Here is a 22,358-nt window from a genome sequence, read left to right as displayed (position 1 = left end):
AAGTATCTGGGTGTTTTACTAGTTGTGGCATCAGCATGCACAGTACACTGCATGGTGGAACGATTAAAATACACATCCAAAACTGCGAGGGAGCTCCTTCCTTACAGTTTGTGTTTTCAACAAAAACAGATGATCCTTCTGGTGCTAGCATTAGATTTTCTGCTTGGAGTTTAAGGATGAAATGTTCACTCCCCTCAACTGCAGAGATAATGTGGGGCGTGTGCCCTGCACCGACCGGGTTAAAGCGTATTCATCTTTGTTACACTTGCACCTGTTCCCATTTACAGACAACACGTTAGTGATTCCTGAGGGGTTGAACTTTATTGAGAAGTATAGATTTGACTGCTGCATGAAAGTTATACCATTGCCCTTTTGTACTTTCAGAACATTGTTTGATTTCTCAATGTGTTAATTTTCCTATACTGCTCCATTACAGTGTTATTTTACAGAGTCTTTATTGGTTTAATTTTAACTCTAATCACATTTTGGGTGGAAATGCACATGTTTTACAATATTGAGTCATTTTTTTGAATGAATGAATGAATAATCTATATTTGCATGATTCATTATAATCTTTTCAAAAACATAATGCATAAAAAGTTTTCTAGGACTACTAAACACTTGAAATCACAATGCGTCCAGTCATGTTAATCCATCCAGAACATGTTTATCAGACATTACGCAAAACGTTCTCTTATTGAGAGTGTAAAATCACAGCTCGCCATGGCAGAAAGTGGTTGTTATAAGGGGCTAAATAACTGTGTGCCATAAAAAGATCCTTGCAGAACATAATTATCATGCATTACCTAAAAGTTCCCTACAACTTTAACAATCTAAAGTCACAATTCGCCATAAAGTGCATGTTATAAAGAGTTATATAACTGGGTGCTATAAAATGCTTATGTATGATTCCGTTTTCACCATAAACATGATGTAAGATAAATACCCGTTATGAATGAGCTTTCCACTTAGCCTAGATATAAAATTACTAGCCTGATGTTCAATTGGGTTCTCGGCTTTTGAAGGAGAGCTGTGCACAAACAGACATATACATTAGTGTTTCTTTTACTGTTGTGTACAGCAACAGGCTGAGTCTGTGGGTTGGGGAAGCCTCTTGGGTAGGAAGCCTGATGTTGTAAATGCCCCAAATCAATAATGAATAAACTTCAGTTTGATGTACTTTGAGTACTTTGTGCTTACAAATGTCTGGTGGTCTTTGGCATTGTATGAACTTAACACCAATCAAGTGTGCCTTTGTTGTGCTAGTGTGGAGATACATTTTTTAAATGACGCCTGCGACACCTGTTGCTTCCATAAATCCCTTGCTTGGAAAGTGTCTAAGGATGTTTGCAGGAACCGACGTTAAAGTGAATTGCTTGGACTGGATTTGATTTTGTGCCAGTTAAGATTGTCTAATCTACAGGCTCTTAGTTTGCAGCACAGAGTAGAAATGCTTGTTGTCTGCCTATTACTTGGATTGGTAGGCCAAACTCCTGGCTTATGTGTACTGGAGAAGCTGTCCTAGGAAGACGAATAACAGATTTATAGGTCTTGGCCACCAAAATGTTTAAGAGGCCAGTATCCTTCCCTATCAGGCTTTCTCTCCCATATGTCATTGTGAGAAGTAGCGTCACCCTTAAGACCTGAAGCATTGGACCTAAGCTGGAGCGCCATAGGTGTTGAGAAGCAGTTGTAAAAGGACATTGTACGGCCTAGGTTTTGTTTCTGATTGACTCATTTTGCTGTGACTGGTTTCCTCTTGCATCAATCCAGACTCTTAAATATTTGTACTCCAATATTTTCTCAAGGCTCTCATTTCTCCAGTGCCAGGACCCTTTTTAGTTCAACCATTTTAGACCACTTGTATATACTTTAGTATATACTTATATGTGTATGTACTTTGTGGGTTCTGGAGATCATCTCTAGCACTGTCTGCTTCCTCTTAGGGACTTTTTTCTGTTCAGCTGCCTCTATTTAACTGTCTTGTTAGAAAACAACCAGTAGAGGTCAGTAAAATACCAGAATCACTTTAGCATTCTCTAGATTCCAGTCCATAGAAATTGTCTTCCACGAGCACCCGTAGACAAAAATATTTTTTCAAATCTTGTATTTTCGGTGCTATGACCACTGAAGGCCCTGATTTTATATTAAAAACAGAGCTTTGCACTGTACCATTTCCCGCTGAAAGGCAGTATTTCTCCCCAGGTGTTCCCATACCTGGCGTGTCACGCAGTTTGGTGATTACTTTCCCTCCATGTTAAAGAACAGTAGATGTTTCAGCAATCAGGCAAATGTGCTGCATAGCTAAACACATATAAGGTCCCAAAGGCGAGACCGATTGCATTGCAAATGCTTGTTTTTTTACCCTCTTGCAGTAGATGACTACTTTTGGTTTGTCAAATACACTTCCAGACCATTTGAGTTGTTACATTCCTCTTATTCATTAATCACTGGAGGCCCATTTTTGTTTTACTTAACATGACCAGGTCATCTGCACAGAAGAGGTTGGATAGCAGTTTTCCTCCCTGTTTTGGTGAATAGGAATTGACTATGTCTAACGCTGGTGTGAGATCTGACATGTAAAGGTTGAATAACAAGGAGGCCAAGAGGCAGCCTTGTTTGAGCCCTGCTGTTGTATGGATCTTCCTGGGTACATGGTTGTTATCACCTAACTTGAGCCTTATTCAAGTTTTGGAGTATATAAGTTCTATTGCCCTTAATAAATTCTGTGGGATAGACCCTGCTTGCAGTTTTTTCCCTAAGTGACCCCTGGAAGCCCAGTTGAAGGCTGCCTAAAAATCAATGAAGGGGGCGTGGCCAACCAAGGTGGAGATGTGGTCAAAATCCACAACGGCTCTGTTGCTTAGGCCACATGAAGACTACATTTTGCAGGCAAACCGGCAAATTTATTGATGAATCTTACCTCCAGAACTGGTGTGAGGTGCTGCAACCGGACTGAAGGAAAGGCGAAGATTGAAGGCGGATGTTGCCTGACTCCATTAGGGACGCGAAGAGCCGGAGCCGGGCTGCGTAGTGACCGGAGATAAAGACACGGGAAAGCGGACGTGGCAGACGTGCCACAGTGCGATTCTGCAGGGCTTCGCTGAATGTCGGGAGCGCTGACACCCCACGGGATACCCCAGAAGAGAAGCGTGCCATCAGAGGAGGTACCGGTGGGCTAATAATGTGGGAGGTGGGGCGTGGCTAAGCAAATGGCTCCAATCTTATATATGCAAACAATGCGCCCAGCGAAGCAAGACCTTTGATGCCTCGAGTCTATGGCGGCTGTGACAGGGATAACAACAACTCTGGGGGCCGGAATATTTCTAATGATGAAAGCTTCAGAGGCAGCCGGGAGTGATTGAAGCTGGGCGCCTGACTTTAAAATGGCACACGGCCAAGACACTTCTCACTCGAGCAGGCAACAACACCCGATCTAACTGCCCCAGAACAGTACTACCCGGTGCAGAACGCTACAACATGCTCACAGACTAGCCAGTAACCGGCAGAGTCCCAGAGGGAAAATGTAATGGCAAAAACCCGGTCCACATAAACCTAACCTGAATACTGTGATCATGGCACTGTTGAGCCCCTACGATAAAGGATGTTTATTTCAAAGCGTCAGCACTTATAGGGGAAGACACCTCCGCAAACACCACAAAGCGCAGCTATAAGGTCAGATAGCACCTACTAAAATGTTTTTGAGGCACTAAATAATACAGACACTGATTAGTGCTAACGCAAGGTAGAGAAAGGGATCAGAGCACCACAGCGCCAAGAGAGAAAAGTCCTTCTGCAAGAGGAGAAAACTGTTTCCAACATAGGTCCCAGTGCGCTCTCACCAACCTAAATCTCTAAACTCATCCAGCGCTCCAGGTGAGGAGACGCAAGACACTAAAAAGACCATTATCGTTACAAGCTTTATCTATGCCACTGAAAAAACTGCATAATAACAGAGATTCCTCTTACTCTGCCCCCTCAACCAGCAAAGACATGCAGGTGCCAGCATCGGGGGAACATAACATGTCATTCTCTAAGGAAGATCTCCTTGCGCCTTTGAGGTAATTCAAGCAAGAACTGTGAGAGGAGCTAAAGGCTGACATGGTACAATCCATGATTCACTACGGGCGGATCTCAGTGGCAGACTCCCTAGCCTACAACAGGACGTGAACTTGGTGGGGGCCAGAGTGATAGACGTAGAGGCTACTATTATAATCGTAGAACAAAAAAACAAAACAACTGACGTCTACTACGCGGAATCTCCACAATCAACTGCAAAATGGGGTTCTAAAGAATGAGGATCTCAAGAATAGATCACAACAGGAAAACATAAGGATTCATAATCTCAAAGAGGCAGCAGAAGGACCAGACTTGGAGGCCTTCGTTACGGGCTTGTTCGCCAAGGCGCTAGGGCCAACAACGACAAAAATAAAAATAGAGAGAGTTCACAGAGTGGAACACCCCAATTAGAGAGAGGCTAGCAGACGACAGGACATTCTGGTGAAACTACACTCTTTCAAGACTAAAGAAGCCATAAAGAAGTGTGGCTCACTGGTTACAGCGGCTGACCCTGATGCAGAGATCTGACCCGGGACCAGGGTTCATTTCCCGTCGCGACAGGGTCTTGGGGTCAATGTCCGCGGACCCGATATTTCTCGCCACGGTGCCTACTCATGGGTCCCACTCTGCAACTCTGGGCAATAGCTTGCTTAATCTCCACACCGGTCCTAATTGCTAAGGATACCTGGCTTCACCTTGGGGTGCCCAGGAGTGGGTGCCTCACAGGAACAGGCCAGGATGGGTTCCTCAGCGGTACAGCGCGGGGACACACTGGCTAGTGTAACCCGGTGCTTTATAAGCTCAGTTACTTACTTACTTACTTACTTACTACAGGCGGCAAGGAAATTGGAGACACTGCTATTCCAAAGTCATTCGTATCAATTGTTTCAGGACATAGCTTCAGTAACCCTGGCCCGACAACAACATCTCAGGCCAGCCACGGATAAACTCAGAAGGGACAACATTCGATGTTGGTGGTCCTACCCTTTGGTATAGGTTTCGAATATCATAAAAAAGTACACCACATAACCAATGTCAATGAGACCTTCGGAGTGCTGGGTCTACAGATACCAGAGATTATTGTGAAGACAGGTGTTGAAGAGCAACAGGATGGTCTGTGGCAAGGGAAGGAGAAGGGAGGCCGCTGGCAGCCCCGCCGCCTACCCAAAGCACAGAAGAAGCAAAACACCGCTGAAGCTCGCTGAAGATCTCAACCCCATTTCGTAAAAGCGAGCCATGAGCTGCAAATAAGACAGCAGCATTCATGCATGTCCCCAACAAGATGGAAATGTAACTCGATTGACCCCAAGCCTCTTCCGTCCCTTTTATTCGCTCCTCAGGACAGACGCACGGGTTTATTAGATTTGCTTGCCTCTGTCACCCACGCCTGGCACAGTATACTCACCTTACTTGCCGCTAACTTACTATATTCCCCTTTGGCCCACCTGGAGTGGTGTTATTGGCTGGCTCAGTGCAAGGACAGAAGTGTTATTGCGGCGCTCGGGTTGCTTAAGGTCGTCCACACCATCGGGGATCTTTTTCACGATGGGGTTGTCCGGTCTGTGGAGGACATTGTGAGTGGGGTGGAATCACCCTCGGCGCTGGCTCTGTTTCAGCTACATAGAACTAGGCGCGCTTTTAGAGCGCTTCTTGGAGATGATATGGCTGAGCCCCCGGAGATGCTGCCCCTGTCGGTGGTCATTATGGCTTCTTCCCCGACCAGGCTGGTGTCCAGACTTTAGCAGACGATGTTAGTGGCCAGGGATTGTGCTTATTCTAGACCTTGGTTCGATTGGCAGCGGGATCTGCTGACGGAACTTTCGGATGACTTTTGGCGGTATTGCTGTTTGAGCTCCAAGAGAATATCACTTTACGGACGTCACCGCCTCGTTCATTTTAAATATCTTAATAGGGTGTATTACACCCCAGAACGGCTCCATCGTTACGGCCTACGCGAGGAGTCGAAGTGCGACCGCTGTGGTGTGTTAGTGGTGGACTTCTTCATGGGACTGCCCTGGGATTGCTCGGTTAAGGGGGGCGGTTTTTGCGGAGGTCAGCCGTGTTTCTGGTTTGGACCAGGCTCTGGATCCGCTACTGGCATTGCTGGGCTATTCGAAACCGCTTCCAAAGTCGCTTAGGAGACTGGTAGATATGGCTTTCCTTCTGGCTAAACGTTGCATTGCTATTTGTTGGATGCGCGGCCCCACCCCCATGCTGACACAATGGTCGAGGGACATGATGTACTGCTGTACTCAAACCGAGATTTACAGTGAGCTGCTACCCCCACGCAATAGGCCTAAACATTTTTAGTCCCTCTATGTCTCCAGCAGACATGCTGCGGACAGCCCTGATGGATCGGACAAGGTCCCCCGAACTGTTGATTCACCTTCTGAAGTGGGCTCTGAAGAATAATGATCTTCCTAGATGACAGTAGGTGGTGCCCCTTCCCCGGCTCATAATGGGGGGTGTGTTATGAATGTGTAGCCCTATGCTGATACATGCGTTTCCTGGCCACAAGATATGACTTTACTGGTGTTGTCGGCTTTCTTTTTTCAAATGCATTACGATGGTTTAGAGAGATAGCTCAATGTATTTCATTGTTAACTGGAGCATGAAGATATGTTTGTACACCTGATCGCACACTGCTATGTCTGTAACCTTTCTTTGGTTTATGCTTTTTCTCCTTGAAAATTTCTAATAAACATAATAATAATAAAAAAAAATGTTAAATGTAACTCCACTCTACAGCTTCAGCATCTAAGCCTGCTTACCACGAGTAACTGACTGAAGGTGCAGGGACCAGTACGAAGTTTTATATAGCGACAAAACATCCACAAGCTCCCAAATGGAGAAGGAGAGCAAGATTTTGGATATGGTTTGCCAAATAGGCCTCGGTGACAAATTATGGTCCAGTTCACCCCAAGTGATGTTCAGACACCACCATGTTGACTCAAATGCAGGACGGGTGGTTCCATCGATCTTGCTAATCAAGTTTACGATTAGACCTTTATTTTTCATCATTACAAATGTTATTGTTCCCCTTTTTCCCCTTTTTAGGTCTCGACCTTTGCCAATGCCTCTGGCATTGCAGATGTCGAGACCTATTGAGGTGAAACCAGAAAGCTAAACCAGAAAGCTAAACCAGGCGGATTTTGCCGAGTGCATGCGTGTCCGTGCACGCGCTTTCCATTTGCTTCCCGAGCCGCCTGCCTGCTTCACACTTCAAAGGAATGCGACCCCCGCCCACGCAATGTCGAGAGCCAGCGCTTCCCTCCCACTCGCTCACTCCCCTTCTCCCCCGCCCCCACCCCATCCGATGTGGCCGCCATATTAACATGCTCCTCTGCTTCTTTGCCGGGTGTGAGACACTTTCAGTTTCAGAGCGGAATCTTGTGTGTGCTTCTTACTGTCCTGACTCCTGTTAGGGATTGGTTTACGTGGTTGACCAACCTCAAGATTGGCGAAACACTTTTCACGGCCGCCAGGACGTGTTTTGCATAAGATCTCCGGCATGACTGACTGCCTACTTCCCTCTCAGCGGTTCAACAGTAGACCGCGTCCCCTTCAGTTTTACTTTCTTTAATTTAGCCATGCTGCATGCACAGCATAGCGGTGCTTTAATCAATCATCGTATTTATATAGCGCACTACTTACACAGAGGGTCTCAAGGCGCAGGGGGGGGGGGTCTGCTACTGCTCGAACAACCAGGTCTTGAGTTGCTTCCTGAAGGCGAGGTGGTCCTGTGTCAGGCGGAGGTGAGTGGGGAGGGAGTTCCATGTCTTGGGGGCGAGGTAGGAGAAGGACCGTCCCCCTGTGGTGGCTCTACGGATGCGGGGGACGGCGGCAAGGGCGTGGCTGGTTGATCGAAGCTGGCGTTTGGGAGCGTAGAAGTTGAGGCGGCTGTTGAGGTATCCTGGGCCTTGGCTGTGAAGGGCTTTGTGTGCGTGGGTGAGGAGACGGAAGGTGATTCTCTTGTTGACCGGGAGCCAATGCAGATCTCTCAGGTGTCCGGAGATGTGGCTGCGACGGGGGATGTCCAGGATGAGTCGTGCTGAGGTGTTCTGGATCCGCTGGAGTCTCTTCTGGAGTTTGGCGGTGGTTCTGGCGTAGAGGGTGTTGCCGTAGTCCAGACGGCTGGTGACGAGGGCCTGGGTGACCGTCTTCCTGGTCTCGGTGGGGATCCACCGGAAGATCTTACGTAGCATGCGCAGGATGTTGAAGCACGACGAGAAGACGGCGTTGACTTGTCTGGTCATGGAGAGGGAGGAGTCCAGGATGAAGCCCAGGTTGCGTGCGTGGTCTGTTGGTTTGGGTGCGCTGCCTAGGGCGGGGCCACCAGGAGTCGTCCCAAGCGGCGGGTGAGGATCCCAGGATGAGGACTTCCGTCTTATCTGAGTTCAGTTTCAGGCGGCTGTTCTTCATCCATTCGGCTACCTCTTTCATCCCTTCGTGAAGGTTGGCTCTGGCGGGGTCGGGGTCGTTGGTAAGGGAGAGGATCAGCTGGGTGTCGTCGGCGTAGGAGATGATGTTGAGGTTGTGCTGGCGTGCGATGTCTGCGAGGGGGCTCATGAAGATGTTGAAGAGGGTTGGACTGAGCGAGGAGCCTTGAGGGACGCCGCAGATGACTTCGGTGGCTTCAGATCTGAACGGGGGGAGGCGGACTCTCTGTGTCCTTCCGGCGAGGAAGGAGATGATCCACTCCAGTTTACAGCAAGTCTAAATACCACTAGCAAACCAATAGGTCCCAAAGGCTTTACCAATGTTTGTTTGATGCACATCCTCAACCCCGCTCTCGGCTGACCTCCTACGTTGTGCTGTCCAAAGTCCAGCCGGCTGAGCAGTAACAGGCACTGGCAGGTATTCCTTTCCATTGGTCCTAGGGCTTTGCTCATCTTTCTCGGTGCAATGGCAGAGACAGCCTTAAGGGGACAGGGTTACCAGATGCTGCCCTTTACAGCTGGACCGTCGCACGTGCACCACTCGCGCCCTAAGATCTCCGGCATGCCTGACTACCTGCTTCCCTCTCAGGGTTGAACATTACACTGCGTCCCCTTCAGTTTAGTTTTACTTTCTTTAATGTAGCCGTGTGGCACGGTATAGCGGTGCTTTACAGCAAGTCTAAATACCACTAGCAAACCAATAGGTCCCAAAGGCTTTACAAATGCTTGTTTCATTTAGTCTGCTGCGTCCGTTGCTCGCGTTGCGCTCTGGTGTTCTGCTGCTCCTCGTCTGGTCTCCTGTGCGGTCGGAGGCCCTGTCTGTCCTCCTCCAGCCCGCACCTGTATCTGTCCCGGGTGTATGAGACCATGAGCGATAATGATGACATCGAGGTGGAGAGCGACGAAAAGCCGCAGACCTTCCACTCCAAGCCCAACAAAGAGCACACCACAATTTACTGGAATGCAAGGTCAGGGAACACATCAAAGACAGCTTTCACAATTTACGCGACTCCGTCCCTTCCCTTCAAGTAGAGAAGGCTTCCCGTGCCCATACCTTGGACAAAGCTACAAAGTATATTCAGTTTATGCTGGACTGGCAGCATTGCAAACCCCAGGTGAGTGTCAGCGCAGAAATTCACTTTCACTGCAGCTTGTGTGGTCACGCTGCAAGGTGTCGGCATTGCAAAGTTACAACTAGGGTCAGCTGATATCCAGGTATTTCCAGAGGCGTTATCTGCCACTAGTGAAGAAGAAAGAGACGCACCAGGGCCAAAAGAGATATAAAAAGTGGCACTGGATATTGCACCATCCCAGCATCACTCAGCATCACCACATCATCACTCAGCGCTACCCCAGCACCACTCAGCACTACCACAACATCACTCAGCATCACCACAGCACCACCCCAGCATCACTCAGCACCACCAACGCAAGTCGTTGTAACGACTTGCGTTGTAAAAGTTGTGTCGTAAAGGCATGCGTTGTAAAAGCATGCGTTGTAACGATGTACATCCCCACCACAGCACCACCACTGCATCACTCAGCACCACCACAGCACCACTCAGCACCACCACAGCATCACTCAGCGCCACCCCAGCATCACTCAGCACCACCACAGCATCACTCAGCACCACCACATTATCACTGAGCACCACCGCATTACCACTCAGCACCACCACATTATCACTCAGCACCACCACATTATCACTCAGCACCACCACAGCATCACTCAGCACCACCACAGCACCACTCAGCACCACCACAGCATCACTCAGCGCCACCCCAGCATCACTCAGCACCACCACAGCATCACTCAGCACCACCACATTATCACTCAGCACCACCACATTATCACTGAGCACCACCACATTACCACTCAGCACCACCACATTATCACTCAGCACCACCACATTATCACTCAGCACAACCACATTATCACTCAGCACAACCACAGCACCACTCAACACCAACACAGCACCACTCAGCACCACCACATTATCACTAAGCACCACCACAGCATCACTTAGCACCACCACATCATCACTCAGCACCACCACAGCACCACCAAATTATCACTCAACACCACCACATTATCACTCAGCACCAACACAGCACCACTCAGCACCACCATAGCATCACTCAGCACTACCATAGCATCACTCAGCACCACCACAGCACCACTCAGCACCACCACTGCACCACTCAGCACCACCACTGCATCACTCAGCACCACCACATTATCACTCAGCACCACCACAGCATCACTTAGCACCACCACAGCATCACTCAGCGCCACCCAGCATCACTCAGCACCACCGCATTATCACTCAGCCACCACATTATCACTCAGCACAACCACAGCACCACTTAACACCACCACAGCATCACTCAGCACACCCACATTATCACTCAGCACCACCACAGCATCACTCAGCACCACCACATCATCACTCAGCACCACCACAGCACCACTCAGCACCACCACAGCACCATTCAGCACCACCACATTATCACTCAGCACCATCACATTATCACTCAGCACCACCACATTATCACTCGGCACAACCACAGCACCACTCAACACCAACACAGCATCACTCAGCACCACCACATTATCACTCAGCACCACCACATCATCACTTAGCACCACCACATCATCACTCAGCACCACCACAGTGCCACTCAGCACCACCACAGCACCACTCAGCACCACCACATTATCACTCAACACCACCACATTATCACTCAGCACTACCACAGCACCACTCATCACCACCATAGCATCACTCAGCACCACCATAGCATCACTCAGCACCACCACTCAGCACCACCACCGCACCACTCAGCACCACCACCGCACCACTCAGCACCACCACCGCATCACTCAACACCACCACAGCACCACTCAGCACCACTCCAGCATCACTCAGCATCACCACATTATCACTCAGCACCACCACATTATCACTCAGCACCACCACATTATCACTCAGCACCACCACATTATCACTCAGCACAACCACAGCACCACTCAGCACCACCACAGCACCACTCGGTGCCACCCCAGCATCACTCAGCACCACCACAGCACCACTCAGCACCACCACAGCATCACTCAGCACCACCACAGCATCACTCAGCACCACCACAGCATCACTCAGCACCACCACAGCACCACTCAGCACCACCACAGCATCACTCAGCACCACCACAGCATCACTCAGCACCACTCAGCACCACCCTAGCATCACTCAGCACCACCCCAGCATCACTCAGCTCCACCACAGCACCACTCAGCACCACCACTTTATCACTCAGCACCACCACATTATCACTCAGCACCACCACAGCATCACTCTGGAACACTACAGCATCACTCTGGAACACTACAGCATCACTCTGGAACACTACAGCATCACTCTGGAACACTGCAGCATCACTCTGGAACACCACAGCATCCCTATGCGTTACCACAGCATTATTATGCACCACCACATAATCACTCAGGGCCTCCACAGCATCACTCAGAGCCTCCACAGCATCACTCACGGCCTCCACAGAATCACTCACGGCCTCCACAGCATCACTCATGGCCTCCACAGCATCACTCACGGCCTCCACAGCATCACTCACGGCCTCCACAGCATCACTCACGGCCTCCACAGCATCACTCAGGGCTACCACAACATCACTGAACGCCACAGCATCACTCGTCGCCACCACAACATCACTCCACACTATCACAGCATCAATCTGTGCAACCATTAGACAACAACTGGTTCAAATAAGTTCTCTCAATGTTTTAAGCTTTATTACAAATGTCACAAAAAGATGTTAATATTTCACTTCTGGCCTTGGATTTTCGTCACAATAAAATACACTGAACATAATCTTCACAAAATGTATTTACAAAAGTTTAAGCTATTGCCATTATAAATTACAATCACTTGTATTTAAGTATTAATTTTTTAAAAAAATTAAAAGCCATTGTTATTTGTAATATCAATACATCTAAGTCACGTAAATACAAAACATGTTGCATTACAAATGCTATAGATTTCACATTTGCGAAAGTTATAACTATTGGCATTGTAAATGGCAAAGCTATTAATTTAGCTATTTTCAAAACCAGCACATAAATAAAAAAATTGTCATTTACAAGACCAATAGCTCAAACTTTCCTAATGCGAGACCTATTGCATTGCAAATGCTTATTTTATGTTCGGTGCGGGGGTTGTAGAGGTAAGAGCAATGTCATTGGCTCACAGCGGATCCACATACAAGAGTTTTCGTTAGCTGGTGGCCCCAATGGGGTGAGAGGAGGAGGGAGGTCCTTGAGCGGCATAGCGAAGAAAGAATGGTGGAGATGAGAGAGTACAAATGGCGGAGCAACACAGTTCATTGAGTCCCGATGGTAGTCACAACGCTGACATGGAATGTGAGAAGGATGAATGCCCTATCTAAATGTCAAAAGATATTGAAATATTTAACTGACCAGCATCATGACAAAGTGGTGCTCCAGGAGACCCACCTCAAGAGATCAGAAGATCACAGAATTAAACACAAAGCATTCTCCCTAGTTTTTAAATCTCCGCCAATTCCAAAAACAATGGAGTAGCGCTTCTCTTTCATCCCACTCTCAAATTCCAACCAAGTGACTATAAATCTGACAAGGAATGCCGAGTGGTACTGGTGAAAGCTGCATTTGGGGACGCCTCTGCACTTTTGCGGCGATATATGCACCAAACACGAACCAAGCCTCTTTTATCCACAACATGCTGACTCTCCTGGGGTTTTTTGCAGAGGGCGACATCGTGCTCATGGGGGATTTTAACTTGGCATGGCATTCCGGGAAGGATAGTATCCACCCTCATAGGGCCCACACAGGTAGCTTTCCTAAACCTCTGATACAAGCTATTCGTGATTTGAGCCTCCAATATTGTTGGAGAGTAGTGCATCAAGCAGATAAGGACTACACATATTTCTCACACCACCATCACACATATTCAAGACTTGATTATATATTTATAAGCCAAACTTTTAACAAATGTGTCCAGGAAGCAAGCATACACCCCATCATTATCTCTGACCATGCTCCAGTAGCGGTCGTACTAGCTTGGCGTAGTCTTCAACCGAAGTTCAAACGTTGGTTCTTTCCCAATGCCATAACATAAGACACAACACTCCGCGATACCCTACGCGCCTCAAGAAGGGTTTTTTATAGTTAAATGACCCCAAAGACACATCCCCACTGAATAACTGGGACTCTTTGAAAGCTTCATTTAGGGGCCAATGCATTATGTTAATGGCAGTGCTTAACAAGGGGAGGACAACAGAAAGACTAAACTTAGAAGGGGAACTGAAAATACTAGAAAGAACACACAAAGCCAATCCCACCACCACAACTCAACAGAAGGTCTCAGCCCTAAAGGGTAAACGCCATGAGATATACGCTAACAGAGCAGAATTAACTCTGCTTAAACTCAAGCAGACCTCCTAGGCACAAGGCAATAAAGTTGGGGCTCACCTCGCATGCCAGTTGAGAATAAAAAAGAAAGGGAATTTATTGGGGACGCTCTCACACCCTCAGGCTCCTGACACATGATGACTCGGGTAAGGCAAATGCATTCAGGGACTTCTATATCACGATGTCTGTACACTGCTGACCCACTTTATTCCTGAATACAATCCACTTACTTAGACACTGTGAAGCTCCTACAGGTTACAAGGATCCAGAACAAACAACTAGGGGAAGCTATCACGGAAGAGGAAGTACAAAAGGCGATAGGGTCTCTCAAATTACATAAATCCCCAGGACCTGACGGACGGACGACACAATTCTTTAAAACTTTTAGTATAGAACTGATTCCCCAGCTAATGGCTCTTTTTAATTACATAGCGACTACTACACAAACTGCTGACTGTGATTCCAAAAGCCAGAAAGACCCAAAACTGTACGGATCATATCGCCCTATCATATTACTTAATCTAGACGCTAAACTGTATTAAAAAATATTAGCTACCCGCCTAGAAAATTTGATTCCAGGATTGATCCACCCCGATCAATCATAATTCATTAAGGGGAGACAAACCCATGACAATGTACGCAGAGTGATACATCTCATAGAAAAAGCTAATAAGCGCCAGATCACTGCGATCCTTCTCTGCTTAAATGTAAATGAAGGCATGTGATTGAGCAAATTGGAGTTTTCTCTTCCAGAATCTTCAAAGATTCAGCTTTTGCAGCACATTTATCAATATCATTAAAGCTAACTTTGCAGCTCCCAGTGCTAGAGTGTTAGTCAACGGCGTGGTTTCTGACTCCTTCCAACTGGAACGGGCATTGAGGCAGGGTTGCCCTCTAGCCCCACTCCTTTTTGCGCTCAGTATTGAGACGTTAGCCACCCGACTTAGAGACAATAGAGGGTTTGGGGGAATACCGTATGGCTCTGATGAACACAAAATATCAATGTTCGCAGACAATATCTTACTAACCATTATGGGTCAATCCATCATAGAAATACGTGACGAACTTGAAAGATTAGAGATAGTAGCAGGCTTCCGCATTAATCATGATAAATACTTCCATCTTAACATAATGCTCCCGGAAGTGAAGATGAGTGCATTGGTGACCTCAACTACCTTTCAATGAGCCAAGAACGATTTAACATATCTGGGAATAAAATGGACTCCAAAAATCTCGTGATTATTTACCACTAACTACCCACCACTGCTACGCCAGCTGCAAGCGGATTTGAAGTGATGGGCGCCCATTTGTCTCTCTTGGCTAGGCAGAATACATGCTGTGAAAATGGTAATTCTGCTGAAGTTTCTCCACCTATTTCAAAATCTCCCCATACAACTGGAGAGAGACTTCTTACATGAAGTCCACATACTACTGCGGATATTCATTTGCCAAAACAAGAGATCGAGACTGCTGTTTCAGCTCCTTAGGAAACATATCGATAAGGGAGGGCTAGCGATGCCGGATCTGGACCTCTATTACAAAGCAGCCCAACTTCGAGTACTGGTAGAATGGTCCCAACGTGAGTCAGGTAAACACTTGCTACACATGGACCGAGCAAGTGGGTAGAGAAATTTGGGACTTGCTTTGGGAGCAGAAGTGGGACCGATCAGCAAACGCTTATATTAGTACACCAACTAAGACGACACTTAAAGTATGTGACGATATATTAAAACAGACACAATGGACCAGGTTCCCTCGCCATTCACACCCATTCACTAGAACCCTGCATTTCCACCGACACTACAACCAGGACCTTTCGACGCATGGCTGGAGGGAGGATGCCTCACAGTGGCTAACATATTCCACAACTGGGATATTTTAACATATACTGTCAGAGGGAATTCCAATTACCTAACACAGAGTATTTTTGGTACCTCCAACTGCGCCACTGGGTCCTCCAACTCCAGATCAGAGAAGGGGCTACCAGAGAACTCACATCATTGGAATGCTATGTGAAAAGTGCCAGCTCAGTGAAAGGGGCGATCTCCATTTTATACTCCCTATTATTGCACACACTGCTGCCTAGGCCTCCACTTTATCTGGAGTTTTGGGAACGCACATTGAGCCACGATATTTCAAACACCCAGTGGAAAGGTCTTTGGAAAGATATAAAATGCCATTGTCACTCCCTCAGTCAACGCGAAGCCCACTACAAGATAATGTGTGACTGGAACTTGTATCCGAAAAAATTGAAGAAAATATTTCCTAACACTTCAAAGCTTTGTTGGAGAGGCTGTGGCCTACTGGGTGATTTCCGCCATATATGGTGGGATTGTCCGTCAACACGCCCCCTCTTTTGGGCAGAAATTAAAGCGATAATAGTTATCCCATACCAGACTCCCTAGAATACACGTTGTTAGGCCTGAGAGACCTGTCCCTGAAATACCAAACTAAAGCAGACCAAGCCATCATATGGCTCTGCGCAGGAGCGGCCAAGACGGCGATAGCGACCGCCTGGAAAAAGAAAGACTCCCCAGCCATAACCCAATGTCACGCACGGTTGTGCCAGGCATTAACTATGGAGCGCATGAGTGACATTTACAGGGATGAATTTAAAAATGTTGAATTTGCATGGGGCCCATTGGTGGCATTTTAGTCCAGCGGTTTCCCACTGACCACCTGCCCCACAAGTGTCAGGGTGCTACACTTGTTCCAATTTTAACCTGACCCCCCCCAAGTACACTCACATCCACCCCAAGGCACGACTAGACATTCCGAACCCCCGAGACCCCGCACACTCCAAGGTTTTCACTTTACCCCATTATGATTTACTCGTACCCTCTTTTCCCATTATAGCTCGACCCTGGGTCCCCCTATTCCCAATGCTAAAACGAGAGAAATACAGAAGCCCTACTCCACTAGGAAAAGAGCCAGAGTGGGAGGCGGGACTGGGATAGAATATCCAACAATAGACGGAGAGGGTATGTTCTTGTTATTATTATCCTCTTTATCTGTTGTATCGTTCAATGATATATATGTGCAGGTAATACATAACGATAAAAAATGCATGAGACAAGAATCGGTGCACTCGACAGAATCTGTATCTGGTAATAGATAACTGAAAGCGATATCTGATTGTATAAAAGAGGATGTACAACTATGCTTGTTGATTGCTTTTTTGCAAACTTTCACTAAAAACAAGTTTGACAAAGAAAAAAATAATGAAACAGATGTAAAGTAGAGCCTGTGCATGGTCAGCTTGGGCCAGAAACATGGAAAGTGCCTGCAGGTTAGAGATACAGCCTTGTTTTTGTTGAAATACTGTCTGGTTCATGGAGATTAGCTACTTAGCTGTTGACCAGGACTTCAGATCTTCCAACAGCAGGCCTGCCAAGTACTCTTCTTTCACATCTAAGAGAGAGCTCAGATGGTAATTAGATGGAGAGTTCCTCTTCCTTCCATTGAAGATGGGATGTATAATTGAACCCCTTCAAGTGTCAGGGACTTCTTCCTTCTGGAGCACTTCAATTTTTCTGCAAAGAACTGGAGGGATTTTTTAAAGACTGCTTGCGGAATCCCGTTTGGGCCCGGCATACAGTCTGCTCTTGACTATTCTTTGAGTTTTGCAGTTGTCTGCTAATTGCTTCAAGTGTTGCAAGTGGACTTCTTTTGGGCTTCACCAGATTCACAACTCCGTTTCCTATATCTCCTTTTGCCTACTGTATATATCTGAGGCGTGCTCCTCAGCTTCCAGATGCGTGGTTAGCCTTTTCACTAATGCATGCCTTATTAGCTCTCTACGGCTCCTCGTTGTTTACCATCTGCCAGCACTTTGCAGAGTTCTTTGATTTACTGGTGTGAACTAGCTTGGCCCAGTAATCTTCAAAATTGGACCTCGAATGTAGCCCAATTCTTTCCTAAGCTTTCTTCTGCCCAACTTCACAGCAGCTATTAGCTCATTGTTCCAGCGGTTGCCTCGCAATGAGCGAAGGAGCCTGTTTAACTGATGTTTAATATGCACGATTCCCGGCAGGAATCTCTTCTGATGGTTTCTGTCCCGAGGGCAGCCGGTAGCTCTAAGCTTCAGTGGAAATTTATGTTCTATAAAGGTTTCCCAGTTGCTAATCTGTTCTGCGTCTTTTGTATTCAAAGCAAATAATGCTGCACTCTTCGTGAATGGCTGATTTACTTGTTTCATTCCACTGGAGCCTTTCTAAATCTGTTGTGTACGCTTCTGCGAGCAGAACTTTGGTGATCTGGGGTTTGGCTATAGGGGTGGATAACGTTACAACCTGGGGGAGATGATCACTCTCAAGTCGATGTTGCACTCTGTATAATAATATACTCACAAATAAGGACAGACACGCTATGGTGTAATCCAATTATGAAAGGCACTTCTCAGAAGCTCGTGTCCAGGATGCTCCTTTATAGGGGACCCAACTATTTTCAGGTGAGGGTCCCTTACCTTAGATAACTGTCTAACAAGCTTGTCAATTATTGATTTAGAGTCCCTTGCTGGGCCTTACTTATTACAAATACTCGGACCCCCTTCTTGATGGTCTTGCTTCACAGGTGCTGCTGCTTGGCTTTCATTGCGTATGAGGGCAGATGGCTCAGCAGCAGGTGACATGATGGGAAGGTCAGTGGTCCTAGGTTGATGGGTTTCTGCAACTACTACAATGTCAATCGCATACAAGTGTTAGGGGACAGGGAATACGTAGTTCACCCGTGGTGGCTTCTTTTTCAGCTCGTTCTATTTCAATGGGGGGTATTACCTGCTCTATTACCTGCTGCCCCACCTCTGTATTTTAGGCATTAACTATATCTCTGTCAGTAGACAACTTATGGTTTCAGGCAATGTACTAATTGTATCCAGTATTAGAGAGCAAGCACAGGGGGCTGGTTCACTAACATTATCGGATTGCACCTGTAATATTACGTTGTTGAGTTGTGTACGTCTTTTGTCTATTCCTAATACATATACTGCAAGTTTATTAAGCAAATCCACCTGTGTGTCCAATTTGTTGGAGTGGCATTGACTATAGCTTGTATTGCATTTAGGAGTGGGGGCCAACTAGAGACTAAATGCAGCATTCTGGAAAGTCTGTGTTCGTCTTGGTTCCCATAGAACAAGTTAGGGCTGGCTCTCAGGGTGTTTCTCAGTTAGGACCCGTTCCACTGTTAACATTCACCTTTAATTCCGTTTTTTGCATCCATTTCAGTGTTGATACCATAACAGGGACTCTTGGGGCCCATTGCGCTGGTAGAAATGATGGTCTTCTTTAGTGTAGTAGTGTAGTAAACTGCTCGGAGGCGACTCCGTCCGCATTGTCACATTGGACGCATTAACCTTCATACACATCACCTCCACACTCCTCTTCAGATGCTGCTTACAGAGTCACTTTTACTGGCTGTGGAAAAGCCTGGAATAATGCTAGATTTGTGAAGAGTTCAGGACTCTTCGTGACATTCTCATGTGATTAACTCTTTTTGATTAAATTGAAAATTTTAGGAGATGGTTGATTTATTGTACGTTCCATTCTTGCAGTTATGTCCTCTAATGCAGCACTGCTGGTGCAGCTACTTCCCTTCTGTTTGCTGGGCGTTGCATCTTCCTTGGACCCAATAGTGTGCTTCACCTGGTTCTGACTGATCTCATTCCTATGAGTAAGATCGCTGAGTATTGATCAGTTGAGTAGGGTGTGTGTTCAATGTGCAGCCACTCTCCCCTGGTTTCCAGCAGATTTTCTTGTTGACCAAAAATGGGAAGCCAGCAGCCGAAGAATCATCCAGGGGGAACCATGGTGAATGCCTTTGCACCGTTACTTGCTTGCGACTTGTGTGATACCTGCAGGACCATGGGGTTTAACGTCTTGAGGTTCTGCCCAGCAGTGGTTGCAGTATCAACAGTAAATAACTGAGCACACTGGTACGAAGTGTTGCAGTGCATGTAGTAGGGTGTTGCAATGCGGCATGAGGCAGTGGTAGGTTGGGGCTGCAATGGCAGGCAGAGAGGAGCAGCAGGCTGCCCACAGCTGCAAACCGCACCTGGACCTGGCCCAGCCACTTCCGCAGACAGAGGGCTACCTCCTGCAGCTACACTAATGGGGGGGCCGCGTTCACTGTGCTCACCCCTTTTGACCCACTGTACCCGTTCTTGATTTCTGTTTGCCTCCACTGCCTCCTCTCCTCCTCCTCCTCTCCTCCCCTGAAGGCTGAAAATGGATGTGCTGCAGTGTGACGTGTCTGTGTGTGTGTGTGTGTGTGGGGGGGGGGGGTACCACTGGAGGTACTGCCTGCTCATAAGCTGCTGGCGACCTTTTTACCCTTCCCTACCTTACTCCTAAAACGGGCATCTGGGTGGCAAGGGAGCAGCCGGAAGGTAGTGCGAGAATTTCTGTGGGATAATTGAACAGGCAGGCGCCCAGCAGCTAAAAATGGCAGCCAGGGACAAGGGGCGAGATGTGCCATACTTTACAGTCTTTAAAGATAAGAAAAAACACTGTAATAAGTGTAGCAAGGTCTTACCTTTAAATCTGAAGAGAAATGTACAGTATGGCAGGCCTTGAACTCAGCTGAAGAGGATGGGTGCCGTGAGCTTGCCTTGTTTATCCGCCGCAGCAGTCGAGTGATATCACCCCTGCACATGACCTTAGCAGGTAAGCAGGTGGGGAGGACAAATTGTGTTTGTGCAGCTGATGCTGAGGAAAGACTAGCCAAACAAAGAAACAAACTGGAGCCGAGCTACTTCAAGTGCAGAGAGGTTGCACCTGTTATTCCTTGTATTTTTTAATGTCAAACGCGAAGAGCTTCTCATGGATAGGGGCCGGGGTGTTGTTAACCCCCAAGGATTTTGTTCATCTCAGCTGGACCTTATCAACAAAATGTAAATATAACTTACATGCTTACCGGAGGCTCAGGCTGAGTGAGGCCTACAAGCCCCAGTAGTGTTTGTGGCAAGGAAGGCGGCCATCACACTTTCCGCGCCAGGAGGTGCATAAAGCTGAACTCGGTTACCCGCTGCACTGGACGCACTTACCGGAGTCTGGGGGCTGAGGACTACAAGCTTCAGTAGTGTTTGCTGCACGGAGGGCCACCACTGCACTTCCCGCACCAGGACTAAAATAAAGCTGACCTTGGTGACCCGGTGCGTGGGATGCACGCGGGTCGCACCCGGGTGCAGACCGGGCCAAGAGAGGACCCTTCTGGGCCTGTCCAGAGGGGTCTGTCTAGCTGGACTGGTCCTACTCTCTTTCTTCCTCATCTTTATTTTGGTAAGTGACTTTAGATACAATGGGGAATCAAAGGCCGCAGAGGACCCACGGGACTCATCTCTTGTACAACTACAGCCATTCACAACATGTTGGAAAGGGCAATGGGGATAGTACAGAAAGAAATCATGTTAACTGAGCCGAGATTATACTTGGAATGTGACCTTAATCATGGAGGTCGACTGATTGATCTACCTCTGACGAGGATATAATAACACCATATTTAACAGGTGTCCTGATGCAATTATGATCTTCCCTCCCCTCGTGGAACCGGTGCCTAATGGAGCTGATAGCCTTATAGATCCCCAAAGTCCCATCAGCATTTTTTCTGACCCGGAGCCGTAAGTTAAAAACAAAAGGTTTGCTGCCAAGTCTTCTACAGGGTTGAGAAGAAATAATGCTACACACCAGGGTCAACTCACTACATGGTGTCTTAAGCAGCCCCTGACACAGTTGACGAGGACTATAGATTGCTCTAATATGTGTCTGTTCAACTTTGATACTTTGTGTTAGAAATTGTGCACTGTCTTAGAAGAAAACTGAGTAATATTGAAAGTAGCGTATGTGACATTGTTCTTAAGTTATCTGCCCTTGAAAAATCTTGACCACTGCTGCCATCTTTTCCCAACTCACTAATGTCTGATAGGGCGGATAACTCATGCCAGATTATTCCATCCAACAGTGCGTCAGCCACTGTTAGTGACAGAATTAAGGAGAAATCTAAGGTAGTCAACAAATCAGAAATATGTGGCACCCAGCCTACACCCCAACATCTAACCCATTCAGAACATTCAATCACACAAAATACTGGTCATCTGGGCAATAATTTGGTTGATCTAAATCCGAATGGAACTCCCTTCTTGCTCAAAAAATATAAACTTGATTTACTCCCAGCATCATTCCCATATGTTTTAGTGCTTGCAAGAGTCCCCATTCTCAAGGAAACTAAGTAGAGTCATGGTTGGAGCTACGCAATAAGAGCTTTCACTGACTCCATTAGCACAAACATTTTAACAGTCTACATTTTAATGAGATCCTGATGGTCCGGAGGGTTAGATGGGTTGGCCACTCCAGGAAAAACATTGAAGGGGATTGTATCGTTATAAATTTCCGGAGTCCGCA

The 22,358-nt window shown here is 47.1% G+C and overlaps 1 protein-coding gene across 1 annotated transcript in view; it reads left to right on the top strand.

The window, feature by feature from the left end:
• LOC147673965 (NACHT, LRR and PYD domains-containing protein 3-like) overlaps nt 1–22,358 on the top strand; it is a 526,755-nt gene that overhangs the window by 17,321 nt on the left and 487,076 nt on the right. The window lies entirely within an intron of this gene.

This window comes from Lissotriton vulgaris, chromosome 12, assembly GCF_964263255.1.
Source record: "Lissotriton vulgaris chromosome 12, aLisVul1.2, whole genome shotgun sequence".
Lineage (NCBI taxonomy): Eukaryota > Metazoa > Chordata > Amphibia > Caudata > Salamandridae > Lissotriton > Lissotriton vulgaris.
Note: the sequence above shows the minus strand (reverse complement) of the source record. Positions and strands in the feature narration are given on the sequence as shown.